The sequence below is a fragment of the Lonchura striata genome, chromosome Z (genome assembly GCF_046129695.1).
Source record: "Lonchura striata isolate bLonStr1 chromosome Z, bLonStr1.mat, whole genome shotgun sequence".
NCBI lineage: Eukaryota > Metazoa > Chordata > Aves > Passeriformes > Estrildidae > Lonchura > Lonchura striata.
This window is the reverse complement of record NC_134642.1, coordinates 40,213,129-40,231,205: the sequence shown is the minus strand read 5'-3', so window position 1 is coordinate 40,231,205 and position 18,077 is coordinate 40,213,129. Positions and strand designations below refer to the sequence as shown.

The window sequence follows — 18,077 nt, the reverse complement described above, 5'->3', positions numbered from 1 at the left end:
TGCCTCTTTCTGTTTTACTCTCCAAGGTGGGCAAATTCCCGGGAGACATAAAAGTATTTCTTCTAAGCATGGTTACAGTCAGCTGGCATCGGCTAATGCCACTGTGCATGCAGGGCCCACAGGCTTGGCCAGTTCCTGAGTGTGGACAGTGCAAGGGCTGCTCCTCTGACCAGCAATTCCCTAATGCTTGGGGCTGATGCTCAAACAGGCTTTGCCCCACATCCTTTCCCTTCCCTCTTTTCCACATCCTGGCCTGTTCCCAAGCCACACATGCTGCCTCCACCTGCTAAGCCCTTCCAAGGGCTGTCCAGGTAACCTCAGGCTCCTCAGAGAGAGGAGCCTGAGGAGACAAGAGGTGACAAGAAGAGGAAAGACAGAGGTGACAAGAAGAAGATGGCACTGTGCAGCTGTGCCAAGCCCAGTGAGAGTTATGGCATACACAGGGGCTCTGCACGTCCATCTGTGTCTGAGCACAGGAGAGCTGTGGTGTGAGCGTGAGATGATGCTCCATGCAGCACACCCAGTCACAGACTTGCGCCTCTGCCTGTCAGAGCTAGAGGATCCACTTCCTATTGACTACAACAAAAACTCTCTCACTCTTTCCTCTCCACATCACATGTGTCAGACATGCAGACAAGGGACTCTGGTCCCTTCCACCCAGGAGCACTTGGCCAGCTGCAGCATTTTGCCTGCAGCCACACACAGGATACTTGGGACAAGTATACTGCAAGAGAACAGGTCAATCAAGCATTGTCTCCAGCAGGGCCACGCAGCCCCAGCTTACACAGAAAGCCCTGACACCCAGGAGTTAAGGTCAAAGCAAACCGTATTTTGGCCAGGCAGTGAGGGAAAACACTTTATGCTGGAATGCCGCATATTAGTAGGCACAAAGAATGATCTTCTGCCAAAGCTTAGGATTGTATGCCAGAACTGCTGCTTCTCCCTGGACTATTAAGTTTTTGATTCTCACTATGTATACACAGAGCCTCTTCTCAGGACAACAAAAGACAAGATTCTGTCCTATGGCATCCTTATGGACTCCTGCAGCTTCCCCTGCACAGCACCCCTCCTCTCACCACGATGCTCCAGTACTTCAGATCCCTTCTAGGGAAGCAGCAGGGAGATCCACAGTGTTCAGCATGTGTCAGCAGGGCCAACAGCGGGGCCAACAGCGGGGCCACAACGTCACTAAGGTCACAGCAACTGGGTAAGCTCCTGAACTAAACTCAGCAGCCAGCTGACCAGCAGGATGGACCAGCAATTTAAATGCACATGCTTAAATCAGCCCACCACCACTGAAAAGATGGGCTTGTCTACAAACTCTGGGAGCCACTGAGAAAGCAGCAACAAACCTGTATGAGCTCTTGGACATGGTCAGCTCCCTGATACAGCCCCTGAGCACAGAAGAACCTAAGGGACTGCCCTACATCCAGTTAAGCAACTAGGGACTGATCCCATTTAAACCTGACTGACTGATTGCTAAGCCAGACTTTCCTGCCACACCCTTCTTTGTGACTAACAGAGGGGTAACATCCCATCTGTAACACCCCTCTCCAGCTGAAATGGGAGAAAGCAGAGCAGAGATAGACAAGCTGTTTTTCATTCTGACATCTTTCCCACACCAAGGGGAACTCTTGCAAGTGCCTCATGTTCCCCTTCTGAAGTCCAGGTGGCTGAAAAGAGTGGCAAAGTGATGCCAAAGGACAGGATGAGAAGAGATGATTTGGAGCAACAACAGATGAAGGAATTCAGGCTTTATCAAAGTCAATGCTAAACAGCAACTAGTCCATGAAGTTGATGCTTCTGCTGAAACACTTCGTGGTTACGGAACAGATACAGAGAGACTGACCTCAATAACAGGCTGGCTACCAAGGTGAACAGATGTTTGGGTTTCTGAGAGCCCCAAAACAAGCCCCCCCTTCTTATGTAGCTCTCTACTCCCACAGTCCTGCCCTTCTAGTGCTTAAAAAAGCAGAGAAGCCTCTAGGCTGCTAACTTAAGTGGTGGCTTCAGAGACCCTCATGGGATATGCCCTGGAACCAGCTTTCATCTCCCAGGCAGAGCCCAAATAGTCTTTTGCTTCAAAAATCACATTTGAGATCACCTGATCCAACATAAAGATGAGAGGTGGAATTACTTTAAATAAAAGATCAGATGGCGGAGCCAGTGGATGGAGGTGAATGGCCAAATACCTGATAATCTGGTACTTAAAATCTGAAAGTTTTAAGGACTAAACCACTAAACCCCATTTTTCCATACATCTTGGGTGCATTGGCTGGATGGCTCATGCCATTCAAAGCTCAAGATGGAAACTACCCGTGTCCACTCTTCATCTTGCTGCAGGAAGGGAAACAGAGGTTTCTACCATTCATCCCTTCCCTAGCTCCTGTTGCTGGACCCTCTGCTGCTGTGTCCCATGGGACATCCTGAACAGACAACATTAAGAAGAGGAAACCAGCTAGAACTGGGCTTTCCTGCTCAACTATGCATGAAAAATCCAGGTCTAGCTCAGGTGGGTATGAAGCTTCCTCTTCTGTCACGGTAAAATGACTCTGTAGGCACCAGAGACTCCTCTTCTGCATTTAAGAAAGATCCTCCCTTACAGGCACTGCCTTTTACCCTCTGCTGCCTTCACCAGCCCTGAGCAGGCTGGAGAGGCACGCCCAAGCTCTGGGTACACCAGAGGTGCTGCTTTTTCGGGTGTCATGTGTGAGGGCAGCTGTAAATGTAATAGGGGGAAGGAAGTGAAGCAAAACCAAACCACCCAAAAATCCCCGGGAGAAGGTACCCAGCTCTTGTGTTCAGTCATTATTTACCCCAGAATACAGTTCCAGTTTTCACCTGTCTTAAAGCTCTCCACTAAGTTGCTCTCGCTGATTTTGACAATTTCTCTCTGCCCCACTTCTAGCAGGGACCTCAAAGGTTGCTGCCTCCCTGCAAAAGGGTCTCCATGACCTTTGTAATTCAACACACTGGGAAAGGCTCAATAATTCCCTCTATTCCTAGGCCAGCACAGACCTTAAAAGCCCTCTTTGTTCCTGTTACAAACCCTATCCCACAACCATGGCTTAACCCTTAGGGCACTGCCTTAAATGAAGACAGTTTCACAGTAGCAAGGCGCTTTGCAGCATGCATGGGAAGCTAGACCTACCCTCCATTTACTAAAGAGCTGTACTGAAAATCTGCTAGTGGCTCAAAGGAAGCATCAGATACACACTACAGGATGGGAGGGATGCCTCTGGCTATGCTCATCAATACAAACTACTGTGCCTCACAGTGCTGTAGCAACACGGGCAGGGTTTGGGCTTACACCTCATTATAGTCTCCTGGTTTTGCTCTGCCTGCCTGCAGTTCAGCAGGTTTATTACAAAATATGTTCCATGCATGCAGGTTTGGGGTTACACAGAGGGACAGGGATGAGGAAGGAAACAGCTGGGACTGGGCTCCTCCACTGTCAGTCTTACAAGGACTCCTCTGCTCCTGTCCCCTGGTAGAGCAATTGCTCCATGACCAGGAGCAAATCAGAGCCAGCAAGGGATCCCGGGCTGTTACTACACAGCCTGCACACTGATTCTTGCCTCGTCTTGAGATAAGCTCAGACCCACATCCAGACCAGCAGCCCAAAGTCACAAGCTGGGGAAGCAGTCCTACAGGACTGTGCATAATTATACACCCTGGACATGGGAATGCAGAGGACATGGAAGGCACAGCTAGGTCTCACTTTGTAGTATCATCCCTGGCACAGGAAAAGGTAGTATGGAGCAAGTGCTGTCAAAATTGACAGCTCTGCAGCTGGAACAGAGCTGCCCAACCACATCCTGAAACACCAGTTCCATGGCAGACAGAACCAACTCGTACCACTGCACCCCAAAACACCACCCCAGCATACAGGATAGGGTAGGGCCGTCTTGCAGCCCTAAAATGCCATTTCCTACCAGTTGCTGTAACTTCCCCTCTGCCCCTTTTTGGTCCTGCTCTACCCCCTTCCTTCTCCTCAGGCTTCAGGAAAACTGAGTCACAACATGCTAACCTTGCCCTGAGGAAGGAGAGTGGGTGGGCAGTCCACAGCTCCTGGCAGAGTGTGGGGAGTGGAGCAAGAGTGGTACTAAGATCTGAGAATCCCAGTGATGGGGAGGGATTAAAAGGTACGCACAAATGCTCCACCAAGCTTTCCCTATTGTGAATCTCCTCTGTTCTCACCTCTCTTAAAGCTAAGGTGGCCCCAATCTGCTGCTGGCCATATGGACTGAACCCAGCTCTCTGGGCTACACAAACCCAGAGGGGACCAGGATATGCAGTAATTTAGCATAGCCAAAAAAAAAAAAAAAAAAAGACCCAGATAGAGTGTTAAAAATCAGAAGAGTGATGTAAGTCTCAAAAGGCTGGTAGGAGACTGGATGCTTCATTGAGAACAAGTAATGGCATTCTCTTCCTTGAAAGATTCATGTGTTTGAGTAAAGACTTGATACTCTGGTCCAGCTCTAGGAGCTGGTAAATTTCCAGGTACTGACCTCAGGCTCTCTGTTTTTATCACACACCAACAGAAACTCTTTTGAGGACCTGCTAACCAGTAAAGCTTCCCAGGACCAGGTTTACAGCAGTTTACATCCACAGTAAAACCCTTTAAAATTCCTGCCTGCAACAATTGGAAAACAAACCACCACTCATCTATCTGCCTAGAAGACAGATAAATTAAAGATTTATTAATTCAGGCTCTGGCTCAGACATCTTACAAATGTTATTAAATTTATTGTTTCTTGAGTATGTTTTTTGTTTTTCGAGACTGCAGTGAGGTCAAGAGCCCAGCATTGCCCGTTTCAGCTGGGACAAAGAACGAGAACACTGAATTCAAGCTGCAGAAAATGCACAGCTATTACACACTGCTCATCTGTAAGTCTCCTGGCATCTTTTCTCAGCCTTCTTGACTGCCTCGATCCACCTTTCTGGGGACTCTCTGAAAACTGACCCTCTCACCCCTCCCCAGGGAAGTGTGTTAAGGTGGTATTTGCTGTTATTGTCATGCAAAGTGTAACATTATTGCAATACACTTGCCCCACCTCTATCTCCCAGGACAACATAATACTAGATGACATTCATTATCCCTTTTTACTTTATGGTACTATCTTTTAATTTTTCTGTTGACACACATCAGAGACATATCGAGTTTCAGGCCAGTTTACTCCAAAGGAAATTCTCTCTTGCCTTACAGGGATTTGTAAAAACTATTCCTCTTCTTTTCAGTACCAAAAAAAGCTCAAGCCACCACCAAAAAGCAATTAAAAAACCCCAACTCACAAAAAAACAACAAAAAAACAAAAAACAACACCCAAAAAAATACAAACCAAAAAACAAAAACCACCTACACTCCAAAAATAGCACTTGAAGGTTCACTTAAGGACAGAATTTGCCTTTTCTCTCCAGACCACCACTATGGTTAGACCTTTCCCAGGCTCTGGAGGGCAGCATTCTCACTGCTGCTCAAACAGCTTCATCAGCAATGTCTGGAGTCCTGTAGTGAGGAAACTTTAAGGGTGAGATGCCTATTCCTTCCCAAAAGTGCCCAGTACATGAACACAGGCATTTCCTGGTAAACTGTTCCTCCTTGTTTCCAGCCTCTGCTACAGGGGTGGCCTCTGATAGCAGCCTTCCTCCGGAAACATCACTGCCTTTTGCTCAGTTACTCCAACACTGTCATATTGTAGGGAAACAGAATTAAACAGCTGAAATCTGTAATAAATCATTCTACTGAGCCGCCTGGGAAATTGCTGCACAGAAGAAAGCGAAGAGCTATAAGTCTGTTTCCTCAACAAATCTAAGCCACAAAACAACCTTTGGTTACAGGGAACAGGCACAGCAGCAAGAGGAGCACTTTCAGGGTGGCAGATTGATGCCACCAATTTTTCTATTCTCTCTCTCCAGAATTATCACATGGCCAGAACAAATCATTGCAAATACCTTAATATCCCAGACTGTCAGCCTAGGAAACAGGCTGGCAGATCAGACCTAGATAAAAATCCTGAGAGTATTCTAGTTCCTCAAAAACAGCTTATATTTTTAGCTTTTGCTGCTGTTAAAAGATTAATTGAAAACAAAGCTCAGACTCTCTACTTGATGCCATAACTGCTTTATTTTGCTGGCAGCCACAGCAGAGAGGATCTTGAGAATTACACCCTTTGTCCACTGCTGGCCCAGCTATGCTAATCTCATCAGCAATGCAAACGCTGGTATAGAAAGGGCTGAGTGGCAGTGCTGGCCTGACAGCTCCAGCAGCGCTGACTGGCAATAAGGAAACCCTGGTACATGGTATCCAGGCATTTTCTCCCAGCCTGAACGGAGCTAAAGGTTGGTTCTTGAAAGCCATTCTTCACACATCTTCCAGACAGTCTGTACAAGCACAGCTGGACTCAGCTACCTTCTCACAATTTAGGGAATACAGGTAGAAACACCCATGGAGTTGAAGTTTCCACTTGGTCTCACTGATCTATCACCTCTCTGCTGAAATCCCCACCACTCTTCCCACAGCAGCAGCATTCAGGTTGGTGCTGATGTCCCACAGGGCACTGTCCAATTTTTCGGAGTGACACTGCTCAGGATGGTGTCCCCACCTGATTAAAAGTAGGAATGAATGTCCTAGACTTGCCTCAGGTAATGGCAGAGGCAAAGCAAAGCAGCACATAAGCCACACAGTACTCTCCTAGCTTCAACACCACGGCTCAGCCAGGAGGAAATCTCTCTTGGCTGCCTCTCCCTAAATGTTTATTCCAGCACTGCCTATCTTAACTCCTCCCCAGATCAGCAGCAGAGTAAATGACCCCACTACGTTTGGGGTCTTTCAGTCCTTTGTGCTTAAGACTGTGTAGTATGAACAGGTAAGACAGAAAAAGAGGGGCAGCACTTCAATGATGACATGGTTGTAACTCATGGGGTCACAGTGCAAGTGCAGTGCAAGCTGCTCCCCTCTGAAAGCAGAAGGAACCTGTTGGAATTGAGAGGAAGGAAGCACACTGCTGTCCACCACATGCAGCTTTCCCACAGCCTCCATGTTCCAGCTCCCACCTCTTTGTTTGCTCTCCCTTGGGAACACCAGGGTCTGGAGTCCAGGGAACATTGTGCAAACAAGTCTAGACTATTTGGGAATTTTAAGATGACTGAAACTGCCAAACTGGACAGAAGTGGGTAATCCCTACAGATCTTACAGTAACCCTACATTACAGAAGGACATTAGGGCATACTGGAAAGGGTGAAATGGTTTTCAGGGCAATACATGAAGCCTTATACCCTGGAAAGGAGGGGTCACAGCTCAGGCATGGATTATGACATTTGTGAGTACAGAGCTATTTGGGTAATGCTCAGGCATCCTTTCCTATCCATTTTTGACTGAACACCCTAGTCCCAGAAAGACTCTGGTCACAGGCACCAGAGCAGTGTGTGCCACCCCATGGCAAGCCCACACAACTAACCTCCATACATCCCCAGGTGCATTGTTCACTTCTCACTCTGGCTGGGCACAGAGCTGTGGGCAGGGTGCTGTAGCTCACTGCCAGCAGTGACCTTTGAGAGGTGTAATGAGAGAGGTTTACGGCTCACACAGCCATCCATGTTGACACGAGCAGACTGTGCTTGCTGCCAGCAGGTCCTTTTCCCTGGCTGACGTCCAGGCCTTTAGGCATATCATGGATGACAAGTCAGGTCTCAGTCACACTCACCTTATGCCCAGGCTGGAGATGGCTTCCTGGCCCATTCCCTCTGCTAGTGAGCGCATGATTTCTCCTTCACCAACAAGAGCCAGTTCTCTTACCAGTATCTGGTAAGGGGTCTACCCAAAGGCAGCTTCAAAACTGTTTAACTTCTCCTGTGACTGCCCCAGAGGACAATCTCAGACCATATCAGAGGGGTCACAAAAGTGTCTACTCTCCCTGAGTACAGATACCAAGGAGCAAGGCAAACTGGCTGTGCAAGGTGGATGGAACAGCACAGCACAGGGCCAGACATCCTGGGAAGATGCAGCCATGGCTAGAGCCACTTATGTTGATTAACTGAGGATAAGCAAGGGCAGCAGAATGACTTGCTTTCTTCCATGGTACAGTGAGAGGGATCAAGAGACTTGTTTGTTCCTGGCTGGGCCTGATCTGCAGCTCAGGGCTTCAAAACAAACAGGTCTGTAAACAGGAGCTGCCTGCCCACACCCCAGCAAGGGGTGAAAGAGGGGAGAAGATGGACCAAACACCCCTGATCACTCACCATGAGGCTGCTGCCGGAGGAGAACAGCTCCAGATGCCAGACTGGATTGTCAGGCAGGAGTCCAGGGGTGCCAGGGCCATGGCATAACTGGGACTGGGCTGCACTGAGAGCTGTGGCAGCTTCCACATTTGCCTGACTGCTTTTCTGCCTTGTCAGTGACGCTGCCAGCGGCAAGATGCCATAGCAATACCCTCCAGCATGCTCCCTTATCTCCCATCTCTGTTTCCCCTTGCTTATCCTCTCCCAGCTGCCCCACATATGAAACACCAAAAGCCTCAACATACTCCTTAAAGGCAGCACCTTCATCAAGGAAGGAAAGGGGGTAGAGGTAGAAGCCCATTCCCACAAGCCGTCATCCCTGCCCACCTCAGGTGCAAGGACCCTACTCTGAACCCAGGTGCATTGCACCCCACCTTGTCTACTCTCAAGGCAAGGCACAGGAGGGCCACACAGACAGATTCGGGGAGTAGAGGCCTTTTAAACAGCATTTCCCTTATGCTGTGGCAGGCAGGGATGCTTCAACATTCTCACCTATTCCATAGGGCCTGCTCCATGGGGGTGACCTGCAGCCCCTCTCCAGTCCAGTCCAACACATCTGCCTGCAGGTTAGAAAGCCCCAAGAGCTCTTTCTACATTGCAGTAGCACCAGATCTGATGGGAATGGGGATCTCAGACTTTTCTTCATGCATCCTGGCAGGCACTTCTTAAGCCTCTGCTCTGCAGTTGCTGACAGTTTCCACTCCAGGCAGGTCTGTACTGCTGCACCAAAGCTCACTGTGGCTTAAATCAGAGACGGGATCCCGCTTTGTTTCTTGCCTTAAAAACTCTTCTCTACCATTGCTACGTGCCACTAAACAGTTACCCAGCTTGGGTGGTAAGCGGAGCTCTTCTCCCTTTCACCTCTCTTACACAGGCACAAGACACAAGGGGAAGACAAAGGACTCTTTAACCACACTCAGGAGTGATACCTGTCAATATTTTTCAATGTGTAAATTCAACAACTTTGCAGGCAAGCAAAAAAACCTAACCTTCTAAAAGCTCTGCTTCTCTCTCTGTTCTGCCCTTTCCCACAACCAGTTACATCACTTGAGGGTTATAGCAGAAGCTAGCAAAGCCTCGGTCTTGATCCAGGATGAGTCACGGAGCTCCAGAGGCTGTGCAACTTCCTTCTGATACCATCAACCATACTTTGCACAGCTAAAAATAAAGATGGGCCAAAACTGCAGAGCCACATCTTGCCTCAACATGAAACTCAGCACTGCTCAGCACTGCTGAAAAATTACCTGAGCAGGTGGAAACCAAAAAGTGCATGGAAGCCAAAAGTCTTGGGTATAGAAAAAAGGGAGAGGGCAGGAGGCCCCACCCTGTGCCACGCTGAAGGATAGTGGTGGCAGATGGCAAGTAGCCATCCAGCCGTAGAGATGGCTTGAACCAGGATCTCACCTCACTCAGCTGTGGGCTTTGGAGTATTTCCACACCTAGAGGTTTTGTGGAAGACTTGTTTTCAGCAATGCATGCTCCCATCTGAGACAACAGGAATCAACTGCTGCCAAAAAGAAGGATGCACATTTCTTGCAGGAAGCTGCAGTCCGCTTCCCACCAGGCAACACATGCGCATCTGTAAAGCAAGGTCCAAGGGATGTTCAGAGCTAAAGGTTACAAAAAGGAGTCACAGATACAGTTGATATGGGTTAGATGTTGAGCTAAGTGAGGAATTCAAAGTTCTTTCTACTCCCTGGGACACTGTGCCCAAGCAAAACCTTCACACATGAGGAAACAGGATTCTCACACAGATCTTAGCAGGAAGCCGTAGGATTGCACAAAAATAGGAGCTCAGAGGGACACCGGCAACATTCAGAAACCTAAAATAGCCTCAGCAGATGATCTTGCTGCTCCCAAGAATGGAGCAGAGGAAGTGAACAAGGATCCAGCTGTCCCAACACTCCAATGAACAGGATCTTTGAATGCCCAACCTATTTGCAACAGAGATGGTAAGGCAAATAGGGGATTCCTTGCATAACTCCAGTGCCAATATCTGCAAGGAGCCCAGAGCCAGTTGTGAAGGAGAAGGCAGCATTTTCTTGTGGTTTTCAGTGGAAAGACAATTTAGTGCTACATGATCTGGTCACACTCTGGGGCAAGGGCAGGCTACACACACCAAGAGAAGGCTGGAAGACATTATGCTGACTGCCTTCTGTTGAAGATATAAACTACACTTTGTTCAGTCATTAGATTTCCCAGCACAGGGTTCCATCCCATTCCCAAGAGAGGCACTGCAATTCTGTCCATGGGTCTGTAAGCTGTATCAGTTTCCAGACCACCACCAGCTGCACTAAACTGAACCAACATTGCTAATTCAGCCCAAATATATAAACTCACTGGTATCACCTGGGTAAGGTGATATACAAACCAGAGAACAGCTCCATGCTGTGGCCAAGCAACAGGAAAAGCTAATGCTTTACACATAAATGTGAGATTTGCTGTCCATTAAGATATTAGGCTAACTGGTTATCAAGGAAGGGTGGGAGAAAAGTGGATCCAATACTATGCCATAGGGGTGTGAGGCACTGGCACAGGTGGCTCAGAGAAGCTGAGGATGTCCCACTCCTGGCAGTGTTTAAGGACAGGCTGGATGGGGCCCTGAGCAACCTGGTCTAGAGTGTAGCTCCCCTGGCCCATGGCAGGAGGTTAGGAATGTGATCTTTACAGTCCCTTTCAAACCAAGCCTTTCTGTGTTTCTGTGGTGTGCCCTTAAAAGTCAGGAGCCCTGAGAGGATGCTGTGAACTTAGTTGACTGGGATCTACAAGCAGCTCCAGCAGAACTGAGTGCTAACCTTTTCTCTGGTCTTTGCCATGTCTCTCATCACTAAGAGAGATATAAAACCCCACCATGGAACAGGTATTAGTGAAAGCCATAACCTGGATAGATAAAGGGGCTGCTCTCCTCTCAGTGCATTGTGTGATTGCTAATTTTCAGCACAGGGCACTGGCATGAGCAAAGGACTTCTTCTTTCCTTCCTTTCACCTTCACAGGTAAATCTATCCCTGCCTCACCCACTGTGGGTACCACTTCAGCATCAGGCTGAAGAATGATATGGCCTGAAGCCCAGTTTTCAGCTGCCTCTGGATTGGTCTCAGCTTCTCTAGTAGACACTTCAGAGTAAGAGCTGCAGAGCCTGGGCAGCTATGCCTCCTAAACTATGTCTTCCCCATATAATCTGTCCTGGCCAAATCACACCTGAGCTCTAGGGTGAAAGAAGGGTTCATCTTACCCTGCCATAGGCACAGTCTTGATGAGGGCTCCCTTTCAGGTGAGAGTACACCGTGCACTGCTGGATTCTAGGCAGGAACACAAGAGTCCATGGACCGGGCAGATAGCTCACAGCCATCTCAGGCTGCTCCAGGCTGGTTGCCTCAGAGTGGGAATACAAAAACTGATGGTCCTCCTGAAACACTTTATCTGAGCCTCACGCACCAAAGCCAAGCTACAATATCCTGGGAAAATGCAGGAAAAACCCAAATACTGCTAATAAAGAACACGACTACATCTGCCACAAGCTCTGGGTAGACCCTCAGCTGGGTTCAGGAGAAGGACAGCAGGGGCCTGCAACTGGGAAATGCTCCCAATTCAATCCTGCTGTCATGCAGAAGGACAAGTGTGGCAAACAGTACAGACTGCAAGTTCGCAAGAACACATTGCCCTTGAGCTCCTGACAACTGTGTGCAGGGTTCAACAGTCTTAGAAGCACTGGTTTCACACATCCAGGTTCCCTTTGCCATGCTGACAGCCAAGTAGGATGCAGGAGCACCCAAAAAACCTTGGCTGTGGGAGAACCTCACCTGGGTGACATCTACTTTACAGAGCTATCCCTGTGATGTTGCAGATGATAGATAAATATGATTGTTCATAAATAATACAGCTAGGATGAGAACAGTTCTCCCAGCTAGCCGGATGACATCCCTGCCTTTAGATGAGTCCTGGGGTGAAATGGACTGTTCCATCCCACCCCCCCAAAATATGTATGGTTCATCCCACACCTCTGTACCCTCCCCTAAAACATTAGTGTCTGTAACCCCATTGGATATGCCTCATCCCAACTCTCTCCGAAGCTCTCCTGATAAGGGGGCTTCAAGGGGCCACGCGCTCTCTTGGAACTTCATCCCCTCTTGGAACCTCTCCCCCTCCCTTGGAGCTTCCCCTCTCCCAAACCCTCCTTTTGTCTCTCCCCTTCCCCACCCTCTCAGGCCCGGCCACGTGCTGTGTCTGGGAGCACGAGGCAGAACCTTCTGCACCCCCAATAAACCTCTTTCCCCAACAGCAAACTTCAGAGATCTCTGCCTCCATTCATCAACACTGTGCCGGAGTGTGGTATTTTTCCTCGCTGTGAGCCAAGGGGAGAAGAGCACAGAGTTTCCCGTTTCTTCACAGACCCATGATGAGGCAAGGGAAATCAGTGATGTTTGAATGTTGCTAACCTTGGTGTAGGGCTGAAGTAGACAGAGAAGGCAGCTCTCAGCTATCAGCCCTTGCAGTGTGGCCTTGAGGTTGCTTGTTCTGGCAGTCTTGGGTCACCTGGAAAGAGAAGTCCACACACAGGTTCAGTTGGAACACCAGGTGAGCAGTTACTGCCCACCCAGTTACAAGCCAAGTGAGTTAGTGGCCCATGCCCAGAAGTGAGAAACCCCAAACACCCCACCAGCTCAAAGATCCCACCACATCTTTTACCAGTGCTGAGGCTGCCCCTCCAGATGCAGCCCAGACTCCCTCCTGGGTTCCAGCTACCCCCAGTTCCCTGCACAACTCCAGGCAGGTGCACAGTCAGCTCTCCAGAGAAAACTGCTAAGGTCACATCCACGATATCCCTGCCCAGATTTCAGTGGGAAATAAAGGCCTTTCTGTGCCTTTGGCTTTGTTCTTGTCCAACCACACAGCTGTAGGTTTCTCCACCACACAGGCTTTGCTGTACTCGAGTGGGTGCACTGGCACATGGTTTATCTGCAAGAGGCACTGGCTGTGGTCCCCACAGGCCACCTGCTAAGCTACTGCATGAAGACACAGAGTCAGGGCAGGGAGGGACATACTCCAGTGCTGGAGACACACCCCTCCCAACAACCCAAATAGACCAAGACAAATCCAACACCACAGTGTTTCCCAGGCTACAGAGAAGGGAGTAAATGACAATTGCTTAATAGAAATCTCCGAGAAGCCTGCCAACACCATCACAAAGATGTTGTTTAAGTCTCCTCCCCAGGCTCACAGTGCTTTAATTGCAGACCATTGGAGATCACACTTTGTGGGGGCTAGGTCCTTGTGCATAGCAGGTCCTGGAAACCAGGATGGTATCAGCCTCCTCAGGATCAGGCCTGACCTTCCTGTGGCTGCAGGCATGATGGGCAAAAGCTGTTGTGAGGCAGTCTTTGCTCTCTAGCTTGATCATCCACACAGGCAACTACCCTAGCACAGCTCAGCTGTGACCAGAGCCGCTGTGCCGAGGAGCAGAGCATTGCAGGCAGACAAGCTGCCAGTGCCCCCAAAACACAGCCTTCACACCATGGTGCAGGGAGGCATGGCCTCACTACCCTACTGGGGCTTCAGCCCTTAAGACTGTCCTGAGGGCACCCAGAAAGTTTGTGCTTAATAACACCTGCACTGGCATCCCAGGAGAAGTTCCATCTGGAAATGGTACCAGCTAGGCACAAGGGCTATTGGGTTGGAGAGCTTGTAAGCAGAACAAGACCCAGTAAATGCAGCATATGTAGATATAAATATACATATATAAAAACCCTCCACCATATCCCTCCTCTAGCACACTGTCATTCAGAAATGGCTCAAAAGGCACTAAGCCTGAGCAGTGACAAGAATTGCTTTGGACATGGCTGAAGTACTGCCACCCACATACTGCAGCAGCACAGGAAGCAATAGCAATGTATCTGAAAGGGATGGGTTGAAAACACTACCCAGGAAGAATGCAATTACCCCGAATGGACTGAGGCCAGGAGTTCTGGATTATCACCTCAGCTCTTGCATAAAGGGCTTTGCATCTTTGTTCACTTCCAACAAGAATCTCAGGGCTGACATCAACCCTGGCCCAGGACATGGATTTGTTACTAAAAAGCACTTCCAGCTGAATCACTAACTTCCCATTTTCCAGCACACAGGACTCCTTTGAAGGTTTCCCATCCAAGTACTGTTTTACCATCATGCTGTTTAGCTGGGGGGTTGTCCAGGCCACAGGCAAGTATGACTGCAAACCACTGGCCAGTCCTGAAAAAGCTCTCTGAAACACAGAGCATGTGAGCCCAGCTGCCCTTCATTCAGGATTCACAACCAACTGAAGATGCAGAAGGAAACAGGGAGAAAACATGTTAATTGGCAGCTGGGCATCCACAGGCCAAGCAAGAGAGACTGTGAAAGAGAGGGGCAAAGCCAAAGGGAGGATGAGCAGAGACACTTCCCTGTCAAAGAAAAGAATTATTAAAATAGGCCTCAAACTTTGTGGGACCAAGTTCTCTGGAGGTTATATTCACCTGGCTCACTTGATCACAAGCAAAACCAAAATGAAATAACAAAGGAACTGAGCTGGTCAGAAAGTAGGTGCCAGGGACCAGAGGTGCCAGTCGCTGCAAACAGAAGTGAGGATCAGAAACATGGTAATATGGCATTACCAGGATACAGAGGCCCACACAGATCCCTGGAAGAAGGAGGTCCCTGGGAATCATGCAACATGGAGAGACATCAGGCAAAAGCCTCTCAGAGAAGACTCTCACAAAGTAACCTGCAACAATCTCACTAAGTAACCTGTTACAAACCATCTGCCAGCATACAAATATCTCCTTTCAGGATTTATCCCATGCTGCCCTTCACATCTGTACTGTTTCAAACCCAACTCATTAATTCCTCCAGCTACCAAAGCCTCTGATAATTTCATTACAGCTCCATTGACAGCATGCTGAGGACACCACTTTTCTAACCATATGGCTTCACTTTCTCCTTTCTTGTCTGTGGCCACATACTTACCAACAACAGGTTTTCTTATTCTGCATCAGGAAGTGTCCTGGCACCCAGTCATAGTGCATTTCTACACATCACACAATGGTGTCAACCAGATCTAGCAGAGGACAAACCTGGGCAGGCCCAGAGCAATAAGAACATGTAAAGGACTTGGGAAGAGCCAAGAGTCTTTGACTTTGAAGACTCAGATCAACAGCCATCCTCTTCAATCACCCTCAGACTCAAAGAACAAAGTTCGGGTATCTCAGGCCTCTGGTACTCAGCACAGTCATGCAGAAATGTGCCAGGGCAAGCAGCCTGTAGCAGACAGCAAGGAGGAAGACCGGGGCAAAGATGCACTTCTCCTCAGTAAGCTGCGGCTCTGAACAATGGAGTTCCCACAGTACAGAGTGACCCCACCAGATTTCCTTCCTTCAGTGGGTAAGAAACCTCTCACATGAGGAATAGAAACAAGGCGTTTCACCCACTACCCCGGGTGAGTGGTACAGCTGAAACAGCCCCAGCACTGCTCCAACTGTGGGTGGACCTTGGTCCAAAAGCCCAGTTCACCAAGGGACATAGTTGTGGTGACAGCAGGGCTCTGCTGTCCTGACCACCCTAGTCTCTATGGGAAGGGACATGTCCAGGCCCCACCAGAGTCAGCAGGAATACAGTATTACGGTTAAATGTTATGGGAGCAGGGGCTGGAGGTCAGGCAAGGGCAAGTGTTGACACCCTGGCAACAAACACTGTGGCAGCAGCATCCCTCAGAACCAGCCCCATCCGAACCCCTCAGCCCTGCCAACTCCCACCAGTGCCCTGCCCTAGTGCTGGGACTGCATGCTGGCACTGCATGCTGGCACATGTAGAGTCCCCATCAGCACCCTGCCACTCACTCATGCTGAGACCCAAACCATGGGAATTGCTGCTGTGAAACAAGGCGGTGACCAGGCTTTACAGGATGACTTCATTCTCCCAGTCCTCAACCTAAAGCCCAGCCCTGCCAAAAGTAACTCTAGCACTATCACATTGGGAGTTTTCTTCTATGTCACCTGCCGGACCTTGTTCACCTCCTCGTGCTACCAAGCTTGCCAAGACACTGCTTTGTGTCAGGGTTCAAGCTTGCTACAATCTCCACAATTTCTCAACTTTTCCTCTTTACTGATGCCAACAGATACGATTCAGGGAGAGGGCAGGTCTGCAAGCACATCTCTGCTTGTCTGATGTTTTTAAAAAGGCAATGAGTGGAAATTACTTTTAAAATTTAAATTTAGAGCACAACATTCCTCTACCATGCATTTTCCACTGCAACTGCAAATTCCACACGCCTTCTTTCAAAGAAAAATAATAAAAGGAGTGTGGAAACCCTGGAGGTGTGTGCCGTTCATACTGATGGATTATGTTCACGGGTGGGTCGTGAGCAAGCCCACCTCAACAGCAATCACCATGCAGCCATTTCCTCTGACTTCCCTAATAGACCACCTTTCCAAACCTGACACCCGGGCTGCCGTTTCTGTATAAAACCTGCAAGATGCTTGAAAACCTCGGTAGGACGGCAGCTGCTGATTTCGGGAGGGGAGTGCCCCCGACAGGCCCTTCCGCCCGCGGCTGGCTGTCACCAGAGGGCGGCGGATGCCGGGGTTCACATCCGCCCCGGCGCCCACCCCGCACCCCACGCCGGGGCCTGGGAAGGGACCCCGGGGCGGGTGCCGCCCGAGGCGCGCCTCCCGCGCCCCCGGGGTACCCGGCCCCACCGCCGCGGGCCGTGCCGGGACAACCCACCACGTCCCAGCTGGGCTGGAGCTAATGCCCGCGGGAGGAAGAAAAAGAGGAGGAGGAGGAGGAGGCCCCACCGTGCGGGCAGAGCTGCAGACAGGCTGTCCCAGCCCATGTCACAGCGCAGAGGACGTGGCCCTGGTGGGCGAGACCAGGGGCAGCGCAGCCTCCCTAAGCTGCCGGGGAACTGGGAGCCGGGATCGGGGACACCCCGCAGCAAAGGCTGCACCCCGTTTCGGTCCACACCTGCCTCTGCCAGACACTGCCCTCCCGAAGCCTCAGTTCCCCCGGGCACCCCCGGCCCCCCAGAGTCGCTCTGCGGTCACACCGCCGCCTGACCCCCCCGCCTCGGCACCTCCTGCCACAGCCTCCGCCGGTGCCAGGCCTCTTGCCGGCCCAAGTGCCCCGGCTACAGCTCCCCACCTCGGTCACAGTCCCCCACACTCACAGACACCCATCCCGGTCACGACCTCCCCAGCACAGAGACCCACATCTCGGTCAAGGCCCCCCACCGCTCGCAGTTGCCCATTCAGTTTACGACCTCCCCCATACTACCCGATCACGGCCCCTCCTGGTCGCGCCTCCCCCAGCTCCGGCTCGCCCCTGCGGTCTGGGCTCCAGGTCCCAACGGCCCTCCCGAACCTTCTGGAACCGGAGGACGGCGGCAGAGATGGGGCGCACGAACCCGCTCGCACGCCGCACGGGGGGCCCGTCCCCGCCGGACCCCGGCCGTGCCCCGCGCCCCCCGGCCCTACCCGTCGCGGCCCCGCCGGACCCACCAGCGCCCCCTCCGCCGCTGCCGCCGCGGCCCCGACTGTGCGCGGCTCCTGCGTTCCTTCCGGGTGCCGCTGCGGACACGCCTCCCGCGCGCTGATTGGTGCTCTGGGCGGGGCAGGGCGCGGGGCGGGCGAGCCGCGGGGCCGCGCGGCCAATGGGCGGTGAAGCCCCGCGCCGAGACCCCGCCTACGGCCCGCCCCCTCCACGTGCGGGAGTGTGATGACAGCGGGGAAGGGGCGGGCCCGGGCGGCGTGGCGCTTCATTGGCCGGCGGCGGCGGCGTGGGCGGGGCC

General features: G+C 50.8%; 1 protein-coding gene across 1 annotated transcript in view; it reads right to left on the bottom strand.

The window, feature by feature from the left end:
* ATOSB (atos homolog B) overlaps positions 1-17,869 on the bottom strand; it is a 36,208-nt gene extending 18,339 nt beyond the window's left edge. The window contains exons 1-2 of the mRNA XM_021554621.2: positions 17,788-17,869; positions 12,718-12,814 (exon numbers count right to left, since the gene is read on the bottom strand). The gene's annotated coding sequence lies outside the window, so the exon portion shown is untranslated. The remainder of the gene's footprint in view (positions 1-12,717; positions 12,815-17,787) is intronic.
* Positions 17,870-18,077: the final 208 nt, after the last annotated feature.